Source organism: Mytilus galloprovincialis, chromosome 14 (genome assembly GCF_965363235.1).
Source record: "Mytilus galloprovincialis chromosome 14, xbMytGall1.hap1.1, whole genome shotgun sequence".
NCBI classification, from domain to species: domain Eukaryota; kingdom Metazoa; phylum Mollusca; class Bivalvia; order Mytilida; family Mytilidae; genus Mytilus; species Mytilus galloprovincialis.
The window spans coordinates 63397545-63412778 of record NC_134851.1 but is presented as its reverse complement, the minus strand read 5'-3'; positions in this window follow the sequence as shown (position 1 = coordinate 63412778).

Genomic DNA, 15234 nt, shown 5'->3' with positions numbered 1-15234 from the left:
GCACCGAAGCCCTAATGATTTAAGGCTTAATTGAACATGAATTCGTGTTGTAGTTTTACTGGAGATGACACTGATGTGTATACGCGCAACATAGATCACATCCTTCAAATTCGCCATTTCAGAATCTAATGCAAAGTGGGTAATATTTTCAAAAGTGTACACCAAAACGTCGTGATTGGTTAAAAATGTCATAAACAATGGACATTTGACCAATGACATGACGTTATTTTCATTTTTGGGAACGAACAATGAAATTACCCATAGTCCTTTAGATTCTGAAACGGTCAATTGTTTATTAATTCAATTACCGTTAACAGCAGGAATCAGCCAAACAATGAGAAAAGCCTCTATCGCATAGTTAGTAAATTTTTTGTAGACTTATCTATTTATATGCAAACGAAATAGCATCTTCCGCTACTTATACAATATCATATGATATGTTAACGGGAAGGGTAAGCAGATAATGCTCCACTATAGCCGCACACAAAAAATAATGTGTTCTTTCCATGTGACTTCATCATGCATCTAGTCGTTTTCTTTTCCAGCAAATCACATGAGGTAATTCAGTGGAAAGTAAGAAAATTATACGTCATAATCGAATTCTGACCAATGGATAATGCAGATCAAACGAATAACAGGTTGATAAAATAAAAGTAATCAGGTCAAGAAAGGGATAAATCGGCTAGGAATTTGAAGTTTGTCCTGTAATTAATAATTATTTTCACATTTAGTCCATCTTGTATAAATCTCAATTACAATGTTCGCAATAATTTCTGAATTTACACTACTCCTTATCCCCTTCTTTTTCAAAACACCAAACAGATAGTAAACCATTTTTTTTATCTATTCCGACATTGGACTCGGACTTCTTTTAAATTGAGTTTTACTGTGCGTACTCTTAATTGGCTAGAGGTATAGGGAGAGGTTGGAAATCTCAAACAAAATGTTTAACCAAGCCACATGTTTGCGCATGTCCCAAGTCAGGAGCCTCTAGCCTTTGTTAGTCTGGTATAATTTTTTATACTTGCTTATTTATATGTTTTTGAGTATGACACCCATTTTCACTGAACTAGTACACATTTGAATTTAGGGGCCAGCTGAATCCTACATCCCGTTGCTAGATTGTCTCACTGCATTAGAGACCTCTTGGAGACCTTTGGCTATTATCTGCTCTATAGTCAATTTGTTGTCTCTTTGACATATTCCCCCATTAGCATTCTCAATTTTAATTTTAGTAAAATTCACAGGTCAGACAATGACATGGCAAAAATCAGTCATCAAAACAAAACATAGACAAGAGTGCACAAGCTGAAATGTCTGGCCTTATTTACTAATCATTGATACTATGTTGATAGTCTTATATATAGTTGACCTATTGCATAAAGTATTAGAAAAGAAGACCAAAACTCCAACACTTAACATTAACCATTGAAACCATAAAAATAAGATCATGGATATATGACATCTGCCAGCTTGACACCTAACAATCATTTCATACACCAAATATAGTAGACCTATTGCATAAACAGTATATGAAAATCAGAACAAAACACAACAAGAGGCTGTCTGAGCCACAGCAAATTTGATTTATTGTCCATAGGTCAAGCTTTCGGCTACAAAAACTAATTAAAGACTATACAAGGAGAATCAGATGCTGCACCAATTGTGTTGACAAAATTATTGTTATAATAACAACTGCAACATTTTTCGTCATAAATATATTATCTGCCTCGTTGATTGATAATTGTTGTACCAAGTCAGGAAAATAGCCATTACTATATATATTATAGTTCCTTCGTGTGTGTGATACATTTTAATGTTGTGTTTTGTTGTGTCGAAGTTCTACTCTTATATTTGTTGCGTTTCCTTCAGTTTTAGTTTGTAACCCTGATTTGTTTTTTTCCCCAATCGATTTATGAATTTCGAACAGCTGTATATTACTGTTGCTTTTATTGCTTACAAGCCTAGTTATGACAGTGGAGAATTTTCTAGTTTTCTCGACACAAAACAACAGACTACGCATGTCATTTTAGACCTAAAAGCTATTTCAATTTTTACGATTTTGAGAAAAATCCTGTTGAATTCATCAAAAATATATACGCGAGTTTAAATTATTGCTTTTTCGGAATAATAAAAACCTGGCAATAATTTCTGAATTTACAATAGATATAACTTATTAAATTTCCGTTCCACGTTTTATCTTGTACATGTAGCTCTAATTTTTTATTTCAGTCATGGTCTTTTGGTCCGTGTATATTTGCGTCCATTCGTTTTTTTATTTTGAAATATCAAAAACAAAAAAACGAAAAACGAAAGTGTTTTCATTTTTCGTTTTTGATTTCTTAAAAACCAAAATGAAAAACAAAAGTGTTTTCGTTTTTCGTTTTTGATTTCACAAAACAAAAGTATTTCATTTTTCATTTTTCATTTTTGATTTCTCAAAAACTAAAATCGAAAAATGAAAGTATTTTCATTTTTCATTTTTGATTTCAAAAAAAACAAAAAACGAAAAACGAAAGTGTATTCAATTTATTTTTCCCACACTGTTTTTTAATTGTCATTCAATAGATGACAATGTTGTCATTTCTCATTCATTTAAAGATGCTTCAGAGAATGAAATTATTACAATGTTGTCGATTTTTGTTACGTACTTAAACAAAAAGAATGAACATAGAGTTTTGTATATAATTTTAATTATTTCTCGATTTATAATGTAAAATTTTTCTTTTTTTTATGTACAGTCATTGATAGTAAATGTTGCTCATGTAAACACCCCGGTGTTCTTTCAACATAATGTAGACAAAATAGACCGCATAACTTCTGAATTGAACTACGGTGATAAAGTAATCAAAGACTTTCAAATTACCTTGTTTATATTTTTGATAAAGAATAAATTATTATATTTAAATATTAAACGAATCACAAATTTTAATTGTACAATATAATATTATATAAAGGTGGTACACATAAATAGATTGATGGTGGCACGGTAGTATTTGCATTCCAGAATTTAGGTTGCTCTTTTGTGTACCCTACTTATGTAAATGTATATAAACAGTGTGATTGGCCAAAAAATACAGTATCAACTGAACATACTTTCCCAAAATGAGAGATGAATCAGGTGTAGAAAAATATGAAATAATTTCACATACAGATGAAAATGAATTTTTGAGAATTTTTTTTAATTTTGTATTCACTGCACCGTAAAAGTCCTAAAAGTACTAGTGGCCTTAGATTTTGAAAAATAGCAAAAAAAGTAAACGGTCATGATACATATTCAAATTCATTTCTGAATAGTAAAATGAAAGTACTTCAGTTGACTGTGAATGTAGAATTTTTTGCAGTGTTAGAAAGTGGTGAAAATTATAAAAAGGCTATCATTATCCCTTATGGGCCAGGAAATACTACCGTGCCACCTGATGACAACACCACACTAACAAGGGAGGTAACTACTTTTAAAACTGACACGAAAACTAGCCCGGTTGTCGGATCAGTACTTCTTTAATCGAAGATAATGTCGACGAATGCAAATGTCTTAATCAATCTGAACAATATGGGTGGTTGAATTTTCCTTTTAAGTTTAGAAAGGTTGATACAAGATTATTAGAATTTATGACCATGGTCCATCTGGCAGTATTTTACGAACATCGAGGACGATAATGTATTTTGCTTGATCAATTGATTAAAAAACAAATTTCTGCAATTTCACAATTCAATCCGGGATATTAAAACATCCAATTATTTTGCCATTCGGAGCCTGTTCGGTATTAGTTTTGTTTATTTGTGAAGACTATGAGGTGCATATTGGACATTGACTAGAGGCCGTTGATGGGGGATTGTGGAATTGAGAATAGTGGACAAAGATATAAATAATAGAGACAATGGGCCAAAAAATAAATAAAATAGCTAGAAAAATGGTGTTAAAATGTAATGTAGTTTGTCTCTAGGAGATTGTTATTGGTTATCATACGGTTTCTCTTTATTTTTATGTCTATTAATTAAGAAGCGTGCTTTCATTATTTGCAAAAATATATTACTTATTTTGCAAACTATATATATCATAGATTTCTGGTAATTGTTCTGCATAAAACCACATTGGAGTCCCTGTATATTTTTCAAGTGGACCTCAGCTACACACCCTACCCCATCATTACAGAAAAGATGATAAACAAATTTCTACGGCAATACTTTTGTCCGCACAATCTGTAAAGGGGAGCTGGGTAGCTGATGTCTGCTGGAGAAAAAAATCAAGGTTGCTGTTTGGCTTATTTTTTTTAAAGATAGGTCCAAAGTTGGGACCGAACACCCATCCCCATCCTTACCGAAAATGTAATAAATATTGTCCCCACTAGGTGCAAAGGGATGCTGGGTAGCTGAGGTCTACAAGAAAAATCCAGGGTGTTGTTCTGCTTAAGTTTTTTTCTTTCTAAAGTAGGTCTAAAGTTGAGGTCGGATACCTTACCCAACCCTTTCTGGACAGTTATTAATAAACAATCTGCGGCAATACTTTTAATTGCACTAGGTGAGAACGTAAGCTAGAGATCTAGGGCCTACTTGATCAAAATTACAAGTTAATTTATAGCACGGATTAATCTTTTTGAAGCTAATAAATAATTTTCTTGACCACCATACTTTGAATACAAAAAATAAACTTTTTGTCCAATCATATTTAAGCGAAATCCACTAGTTCAGAGGTAGAATGTTTTGTAAAAACGGTTTTGTGTGGCAAAATAAAGCTAAAAGTTTCTTTTAACGCAGAATAATTATTACTTTTCATGAACTATTTGACAGGATGCCGATAATAAAGAAAGCAATTTCACACAATAGTGCAATTTTGCCATCATTTAAAAAAAGTATAATTATTTACGATTCTATGAACACTCAAAAGTATTGACTATTTAAAATGTAAAGCGGGCAGAACGCTGTGTAATATATCGAAAGCGATTGATTTTGCCTTTATATAGCTAATGAACCAGAAATGAAATATTAAAATTCATTGAATAGTGTCTTGACTGCCTAATTATATATTAAAAACTGATGATATAGTGGTTAAATATTAATAAAAACATTTGAAGTACGTTTGAGTCTTATGCAACATTTAGGTTTATATAAATATTTGAAAACTGGCTGCTACCGACTGGCTGCTTGAGACTGGTCTCACAAACTCCGCATTTTCATTACAGTCGATTACATTGAGTGTGTAGACAAGGGTTATATCTTTGGTTTGCTTGCTTGTTAGCTGAACCGTGAAGTCATTATTAGGTAAGGTATACTACCCTCCTGTAGAAGTAGCCTAATCCTAAATACAGATTGATTGGTTATCTGTCGAACTAGTCTTCTCTTAAAGGAGGGTAGTTTACCTAACCTTATAATACAAGCAAGATCACCGAGGAAGCTACCTTTGCCTACACACTCAATGCAATCGGCTGTAACTTCTTTACATTATAGGTTGCAACACCTTGCCAAATTATTGGATTACAATAATCGTTTGGAAAATTAAGTCAATGCGCTTTCCCATAGGGTTTTATGCAGAACAATTACTGGAAATCTATTATGGAAGACAACAACAATATCAAAATCGAAATCTAACTGAACAATGAAGTTAATCACATTAAAAAAGGTTGAGGCGTTGAAGGCCAAATACGTTTTCATATTTCATAGTCTTGCGTGTCTTATTATAATAAGACGATCATTACAAAGAAATTTAATATCAAGACAAAAATTAATGTAGAGTTTCATTGGTGAAATTAACACTACAATACAAATAAAGGATTCTCAAATGATCATGACTTTTTCTTCAAATAAAATGATCAATTAATCAATTAATCAATCAACCAATTGATCAATCAATAAAATTGAGAATGGAAATACAAAACGTGTAAAAGAAACAACAGCATAACCAAAGAGCACAACCGAAGGCCACCAATGGGTCTTCAACATAACGAGAAAATTCCTCAACCAGAGGCGTGCTTTAGCTGGTCTCTAAAAAAAATATATACTAGTTAGGTGAAAATGGACGTCACACTTAACTAAGATAAAAAAACAAAAAAAAAACATAAAAAACTAACAAAGACCGGAGTATCCTGACTTGGGACAGGCATGTGTTAAACATTACGCGGGGTTAAACATGCTTTGTGAGATCTGACCCCTCCCACTATACAACTATAGCTAGCTAATGTAGAATGAACAAACAAACAACAATATGCACAGCAAAACAAAAAAAGCAGTAACTGACATGCCAGTTCCAGACCCCAATTAAACATATCGAAATAATATATATATATAAGAAGATGTGGAATAAGTGCTAATGAGACAACTCTCCATAAAGTCACAGTTTGTAAAAGTAAACTATTATAGGTCAAAGTACCCTCTTCAACACTAATCCTTGGCTCACACCGAATAGCAAGTCAAAAAGATACCCCAAAATGACTAGTGTAAAACCATTCGAACGGGAAAACCAACGGTCTTAACTATGTAAAAAACGAGAAGCGAGAACCACATCAACAAACAACAACTACTGGGTATTTTTGTGATTTTTTGATTACTGGACCTAATATTTCATGATTTTTTATTATCTAGGACTGTATTTTTGATTGATAACCAAGCTTGATATTAACTATGGTTTGAAAGACGTCTATTTGTTTTTGCCTCGCTCTGCTCGGTAAAATTGATAAGAATTCAATCCTATTAAGATTGAGCGCGTTCTTTCAACAATCTTATTAAAATTCATATCCATATTATTGTTCTCACACATGTACACATAAGTATAACGAAATCAGAAATATACCTTTTTATTAGATTAGTTCGTCTAATTTACAAATGTAGTTTTTTTTATCTGAAGTAAATTTACTAACTTGTTTAATAAAGGATTTGAATAAGAATGTGTCCATAGTACATAAATGCCCCACTCGCACTATCATTTTCCATGTCTAGTTGATCGTGAAATTGAGGGTCAGAACTCTATATTTGGCATTAAAATTAAAAAGATCATGATATAGAATATGTGTACTGAGTTTTGCGAGAAATATGAATACCTACTCAAATTCAATCTATAAGAAAAATCTAGTTTTTACAGAACAGTATCCCCCATGCACTTGCACTGTACTATTTTAAAAATAGTAAAATAGAATAATATACAAATGGATGAAAATCATATATACAAGATGTAACTGTAATATACAAATATTGATATAATATATACCAACAAACCAGAGTGTACTAATGTGTATCACTACAATATAATAGTTAGTACGTTGAAGTTGAATTCCCTGTCATTTATTCATCCTACTTGCACGAACTTGTCTCAGAAAGAAAATTATATCTGTACATTAACCTCACTTTCAGGTACAGAGATGTGATTTTTTTTCTGAGACAAGTGCTTGTGACAATTCAAAAGAACTTGCAGTCATTCGATGTTCAGTACTTCAGTACTTTGATTGTTTGAAAACGATGTATAAATACCCTGCCACATTCGGTATGTGTTTTTGTTACATGTTTTTTTGTTCTTCTGTTTTGTATCGATCTCATGCGTTAAGCCCTTTTCCACTGATTTGTCTATAGTTGTTCTTATGCTGTGCTATAGCAAAACTGTTTCAGGTTCAGGGGAGGATTGAGCGCTCACAAACATGTTAAACTCCGCATATATTGCATGTGCCTGCTCCAACCCAAAAGCATGTAGTTCAGTTGTTGTCTTTTGTTGATGCCTTTCATATTTGTTTTTCGTAATTTATGTTGTTTTAAAATAGGCCGTTATTTTTCTCAATTAAACTGTTTCATATTTTTCATTTCATGGACTATTGCAGCCGACAATACCGTATGTTTTTTTCTCATTGTTGAAGGTTATATGGTTGCCTATATATAATTGCTCACATCCACAACATTTGAACTTTGTGGACCCAGGGATAGTTGACTTATTTGCAATAATACAATGTCTCCTTATTAAAAAGTTGAGAGGTGGGGTGTATTTCTGTGGAAAGTGTCAATGTTTTTTCCCAAGTCACCAAGTTTGAATAGAATATTTTGACATTTTGCTGTGCTCTTGTATTTGAGTTAAGAGCCAACCAGAGCTCACGGCATGTTGGTGGGTAGTTGATGACTATGGTAAGCTCTGGATGTCTTTTTGAGTATGACATTCATGCCATGCATTGTCCCATTACTTTACATAGACAGCCTATCAGACAACGTGGTCTATCAAAGTAGCTCTCCTAGCTTTTTGTATAGTCAGACGAGAAACAAGATATAAACTGACTTAGCTTGGTATATACATGTATATTTAATATACTTATATAAATATAAAAAAGAAGATGTGGTATTATTGTCAATGAGACAACTCTCCACAAGAGACCAAAATAACACAGAAATTAACAACTATAGGTCACCTTACGGCCTTCAACAATGAACAAAGCCCATACCGCATAGTCAGATATTAAAGGCCCAGAAATGACAATGCAAAACAATTCAAACAAGAAAACTAACGGCCTAACATGCCTAATGTATGTACAAAAATTAAATGAAAAACAAAAATGTAACATATAAACAAACGGCAACCACTGAATTACAGGCTCTTGACTTGGGACAGGCACATACACATTTAGACTGTGGCGAGGTTAAACATGTTAGCGGGATCCGAAATTCAAGTCAAATTAATATTTTAAAACAACGTAAAAATAAAAAAGTGTAAACAAAAATTATTTTAATAAATGTTGGAAACATTACTTTGTTTGTGAGTCGAAAACTGCTTGAAATTGTAGAAAATATTCGAAAGAAGCTCTCGCGGGTTTTTTTTCTGCAGCTACGTTAACGGAACACCAATCAAGTAATCGATCTTTATGACTATGGATTCAATATTCCATGGTATGAAATATCATGTTCTGCTTGTCGTACACTCAATAAGACTTAAGTTGGAATAGATCTACGAAGACTAAAGAACGGGCATGTGTTGTTTGGCAATTGTACATGCCCATGACACAGATATCCAGATATTGTTCGGAAGATGTTTTGAGAAGTTACGATGCTACCGGACATGGAACATCAAACTGTTACAGTATATTACAGAACACAAAACTGGCTATCATTGCTGTAAATACAAGTTAAAAGCTGACATGGTTTACATTAAAACTAAAAATCCCAATCCCACGGCATCAATTAATTTAAAAAACATACTAGTATGACCTTTAAAATTGGAGGGTTAAACTAGCATTGAGCCGTATCCAGGTCCTAAATAGAAAACAATTAAAGAGATGTGGAGTAAATTTACACGGGACAAAATCGCACAAAATATATAGAAAAAATACAAATAATTAATGAACAGGGCTTTTATTCCTGTTCTTCATCTTGAAAGTAGCTGGAGGGTCTTCAACGAGGAACCGGACCATTGATACTCATTATACAAAAGTAACATAGGTTAGTGCATCGGACAACACAATCAAAAGTTCCTTGTTCGGTCCCTGTTCAGAGGAGAACATTTCCTTTCCACTATTAATAAATATGTTTAAACTAACAATAGCCACACACTTGACTATGTGGATTACATTGTTTTTTCTTCATCCTACATATGTCTTTTGATGCATGTGAATACTAAAAATCTTACACTGTATCTATATATTTTGCTCCGATCATTTTGTATAATTGTTTCCAGTTCTTCTGGGGTCCTTGAGTCCTTCCCTCGCCAACAATATAGTTTGCTTTTGTTTGTAATAGAGGCTAGTTACGCCTCTGTTTTTTCATCTTAAATCAACCTCGAGCTCTCCAAACTTAAAAGTAAAGATCACGCACTCTTATTGTTAAGATTGATAAAGACTTTTGCATCCGTCGACATTTTCTTCAATTAAAATAGTATTGATCTGACAACCGCTGTTCATGTATACTTTAAGGTCGACCGGGCTAGTTTTCGTGTCAGTTTTAATAGTAGTTACCTCCCTTGTTAGTGTGGTGTTGTCATCAATCTATTTATGTGTACCACCTTTATATAATATTATATTGTACAATTTAAATTTGTGATTCGTTTAATATTTAAATATAATAATTTATTCTCTATCAAAGACATAAACAAGGTAATTTGAAAGTCTTTGATTACTTTATCACTGTAGTTCAATTCAGATGTCATGCAGTCTATTATGTCTACATTATGTTGAGAGAACATCGGGGTGTTTACATTAGCAACATTTACTATCAATGAATGTACATCAAAAAAAGAAAAAAATTACATTAAAAATCGAGAAATAATTAAAATTATATACAAAACTCTATGTTTATCCTTTTTGTTTAAGTACGTAACAAAAATCGATAACATTGTAATAATTTCATTCTCTGAAGCATCTTTAAATTAATGACAAATTACAACATTGTCATCTATTGAATGACAATTAAACAAAATAAAAATAAATTGAATACTACGGAAGCCGATAAGGGTCATTCAAAAAAAAATATTATGTCGTAATTACGACATAGCATGTCGTAATTTCGACATTACATGTCGTTATTACGAAATCGTTTTGTCATAATTTCGACATAACATGTCGTTAAACGACATCGCTATGTCGTAATTTCGACATAGCATGTCGTAATAACGACATACACTATGTCGTTTTAACGACATAGCTATGTCGTAATAACGACATCGCTATATATTTAAAAGAATATGTATTATGATTGCCAAGAGACTAAATGACACAGAAATTAACAACTATAGGTCATCATAATGCCCCCAATAATTAGAAAAGCCCCCGCATAGTCAGCTATAAAAGAGGGACGAAAGATACTAGAGGGAGAGTCCTCGAAATGCTGTGTGGCAGACAGTGTTATTAATTAATTATTAGCTCCCTTGGTAAAACTCCAAATTTCATATTTAATGTATTCCATTGTTAAATAATTTACATGAAGCTTAATAAGTATATATTTGTTAATTGCATAGCTTTTGCTATTTGAATTCATTGGTTAAAGATATTTATTTATATTGTAAAGTTTAATATTTGCATCGTCGCAAAATCTCTGGTACCTTCTTTGGTTACCTTCTGTAAGAAACTTATATATTTTATAGATCCCATTGAAGTTAAACAAAATTCCGATCGTGGAAAGGCTATATAGCCTGTCAAGGTCATTAAAAATTTCTAATTATTTTAGTCCTACCAAGGCAAGCCAAGCTGTCCACTGCCCTGTAAATAAGCGGAAACTACATGGCTTCTCGTAATAAGGGTGAACTGAAGTATTGATTGCTCTATTTCTACTTTCAAACGGTGGGCACGATGTTCCTACAACCCCTAGGATTTGAAACAGAATCTTTAAAATTTCATCCGCAAAACAAAATAAAAATGTTAGAAAACACGAACCAATATTAAAACAAAATCAATATATGTTTTAAATTATGTTTTTACAGCTCTTCATCATATAGTAAGTAATACCTAGTTTATTTGAGGATTAAAATAACAAAGCTATGTGAAAAAAACGGATGTCCAACGTTACATTTATGAAAAACTGTTTTAACTCTTATGTAAAGTGGTCCTATTTCATATTCTCTGATCTTTTTGATTCTTGGCAGTAACAGCGACATGTGTCGGTTCTTTGTGGCGTTTAAGCCGTTATTTTGCCAAATTTCATTTGACTCGGTGGCTGCATATTAAGCTAGAATAAGAAAAATGTCCAACGACGTATTTCAATAACTCAACGACTGAAAATGAATTTTATAAGTAGATATAGCAGAAAATGAATAAAAAGAGTGAGACAATAATAATATCTAACAAAAGTACAAATATTTGCCTCATTGTTCGTGAGTTATTCTTTTCTTATTTACTACATATTTGCACGCCTGGTAAACCATCTAATCTCAACCAAAATGTTGAGACGGAAAAAAGTATTCTGGCACTTCCTGTTGAGTCTTTCTGGTTCAAAATATCCAAAATAAACACATTGTAGGTCGACTTTTCGTCAATTTACTGAAAATCAATGACTTTTTTGTAAAATAGGAGAATGTCATGCCATAGATAATTGAATTAGGATTTGTTTCGTGTATAACACGGACCAATATGATTTAAAATGACATTGGAATGACTTTTTCTCCTGCAGGTAAATGTGGCCAGTGCAGTCAGCTATTGACAAAATTACAGTGAAATCATTGATAAACTACGTATATATCAGTAAATTAGTATTTTTCTAAAACCTTATAATCATAAAATTACAGTTTGCTCCTTTTCTTTACTAATATAATTTAATTAAGCTAAATATGTTATGAAGTAGATCATGTTGAGATTTTCTGGTATCGGTTGAGATATTCTGGAACAATGTTGAGATCTTCTGGTGATTGAAATTTTCAACTAGCTTAGTATCAATTATACATACAAATGTACAACCGCCAAAATTCATAAACTTGCCGTATATTGTTTGACATTTCAACTGTCATTTTAATCTTATCTTTTTCAACTGTCATTTTATTCGTGTCTGTATAGTTATGACAGGCAGCTTCTAAAGAGACCTTTGGTTGTACTAAAGTGAATAGTTAATAGTGAATAGCTGTGTTTTTTCTGGCGCTGGAGATTAATAGTCTAGCGTTTGAGAAGCAGTTTTGCACAGAAGCTATATAGTCAATAATGTTGTACTTCATATCTCCAGCGCTAAAATTTATTCCTACATCGCTTAACTTGACATCGCAATAGCTAGCTTTTCGAAATCTACATCGCTATACTTTACATTTGCAGTGCTGGGGGTTAACATCAGCACTTAACTTTAACTATACACAGCTACGTTTGCATAGGTACTGTTTCTAGCAATTTCACAAAGTAAAATGTCAGTGGGTCAGTTATTTTTCTATTACGTTTTTTTCTATGTTTTTAATCAACATGAACAGGAGTAAAACTGCGCAGATTGTAGTATTGATGTTTTAATGAGTCATTAAAATACTCATTTTCTAACTAAATGCATATTCAGGAGTACATGATATGTAAACATGAATGTTATATGAACATAAACCCTCCTTTGTACTAGATTGACACGCCGTGTGTGCTTTTGAAAATGAAATTGATATATACGTCCACTTGTATTTTTGTCCATCTGATGAATTAAGCATTTTCCAACTGATTTTTATAGTTTGTTCCTATGTTGTACTGTTATTCTACTGTCCAATGTTAGGGGAGGGTTGGAATCCCGCTAAAATGTTTAACCCCGCAATATTATGTATGTATGTGTCTGTACCAAGTTAAGAGCCTGTAATTCAGTGGTTGTCGTTTGTTTATGTGTTACATATTTGTTTTTCGTTCATTTTTTTTTATATAAATAAGGTCGTTAGTTTTCTCGTTGCTTATGTTTCAAGCATACCAGTCCCACTCATGTTCATGGGGGATAATTATCGACACCGCGAAAAAAAAACGTCCATACTTAATGATTCCCAAGATCTCTATTATAATAATTGCACAAATGAAAAACAACGGAACTGGTTGACATTTTTTGTGTGTTGCTGTTGAAAACATAAATAGCAAAGTTTTGACTATTTGAGTACATCTATTCTTACATTTGAACTGAGTCTGGCGAACAGTGTAAAATATATGTCCGACATAAAGAATTTCGTTGAAAACTGTTTTTTGTTTTAGTTTTTTTTTCTCGAATAGTTTTTTTTCTATCTAAACCAAAAACGTAGACAAAAGTCTTTGTCCTATTCAAGAAAAAAAAAAGATTTCAAAATTATCCCGAACGGCAAGTGAAATTTAATAAAGAATAAATACTGAAAAACACCATCCGCTGTATTTCCTCATTCTCCTCAAAACACAATAAAAGAGGGACGAAAGATACCAAAGGGACAGTCAAACTCATAAATCTAAAACAAACTGACAACGCCATGGCTAAAAATGAAAAGGACAACCAAACAAGAGCACACACGACACAACATAGAAAACTAAAGAATAAACAACACGAACCCCACCAAAAAACTAGGGGTGATCTCAGGTGCTCCGGAAGGGTAAGCAGATCCTGCTCCACATGTGGCACCCGTCGTGTTGCTTATGTGATAACAAATCCGGTAAATAGTCTAATTCGGTAGAGAGAAAGTATGTCTTAGCATAAACATGCTAACATGCTCCATGGTTGATTGCAACTTTACAATTACAGCATTTTCCCTAGATAATACATGAATGTTAACCTATTGCTGCAAATATATAAGAAAAAATCGTTGTTCAACTACAGAAACACATCACTATTGTTACATTGTTTTAGATCGACGGTTTATTTTTACATTTTGAGAAAGCCCAAGCTTTAAATGTTACCTGTAAGTGTAATTGTAATCCTAATCGTAGGTGTATGATAGTTTCCGCAAATGTCTAGTAAAGTTCGGGTTACTGTTTAAGTTAAACTTTTAGTTAGTTTTCGAATTCAAGTCATACTTATAATTAAAGTTCTGGTTAGAATTGATTTTCGAGTTGGACTTCGAGTTTGAGTCACATTTAAAGGCAGAGTTATAATTACAACTTTGAATTTGAGTCACTTCTTGAAGTAGAGTTTGAGTTAGATTCGAATTTAAGTCTCATTTAGATTTATTAAGATTTCAAGTTGAAACTCGAGCTATTGTATATGTCTTTTTGAGTTTCGTAATTAAGTTTTCTATCGCGAAACAAGGGCTTTTGCTCGGGCTTCCGAAAAGAGGGCTCCGGGATATATGCGTACTAAATAAACAATGTTGCAGTATACAAAACGCAACATAGGAGTTGAAATAAAGTTAGATGTGGTGTGATTGCCAATGAGACAACTATCCACCAGAGTTTAAATGCAGTGGATGTAAGAAATCATATATCGGCAACCGTACAGCCTTCAACACTCCGTATAGTCAGCTACAAAAGGCCACATGCACTATGTGAAAAAAATTCAAAGGAGAAAAACTAACGGTCTATTTTACAAAAAAACAAATATGACACATATGTATACAACGACAACAACTGAACTTCGTGCTCCTGACTTTGGTCAGGTACATAAAGAAAGTGAACGTGGTGGAGTTTAACATGTATGAGAGAGACTTGACATCGAACTGTAACAGTAGTGTAACAGCACAACACGAGAAAAAAATGTAAACTAGACAAATCGATGCACCCGCACTCCACTCATTGAACCGCTTATACCCCAAAAAGGACAAAGTTCAATTTTTCTCCCAAAAGGGGAAAAATAATAAAAAGAAGAAACCCTGACAACATGCACACCGTCAATACACGTACAAACAGCTAGCAGAGTGATAAATTCCTAGCATTCAAACTGTAGGAGGAG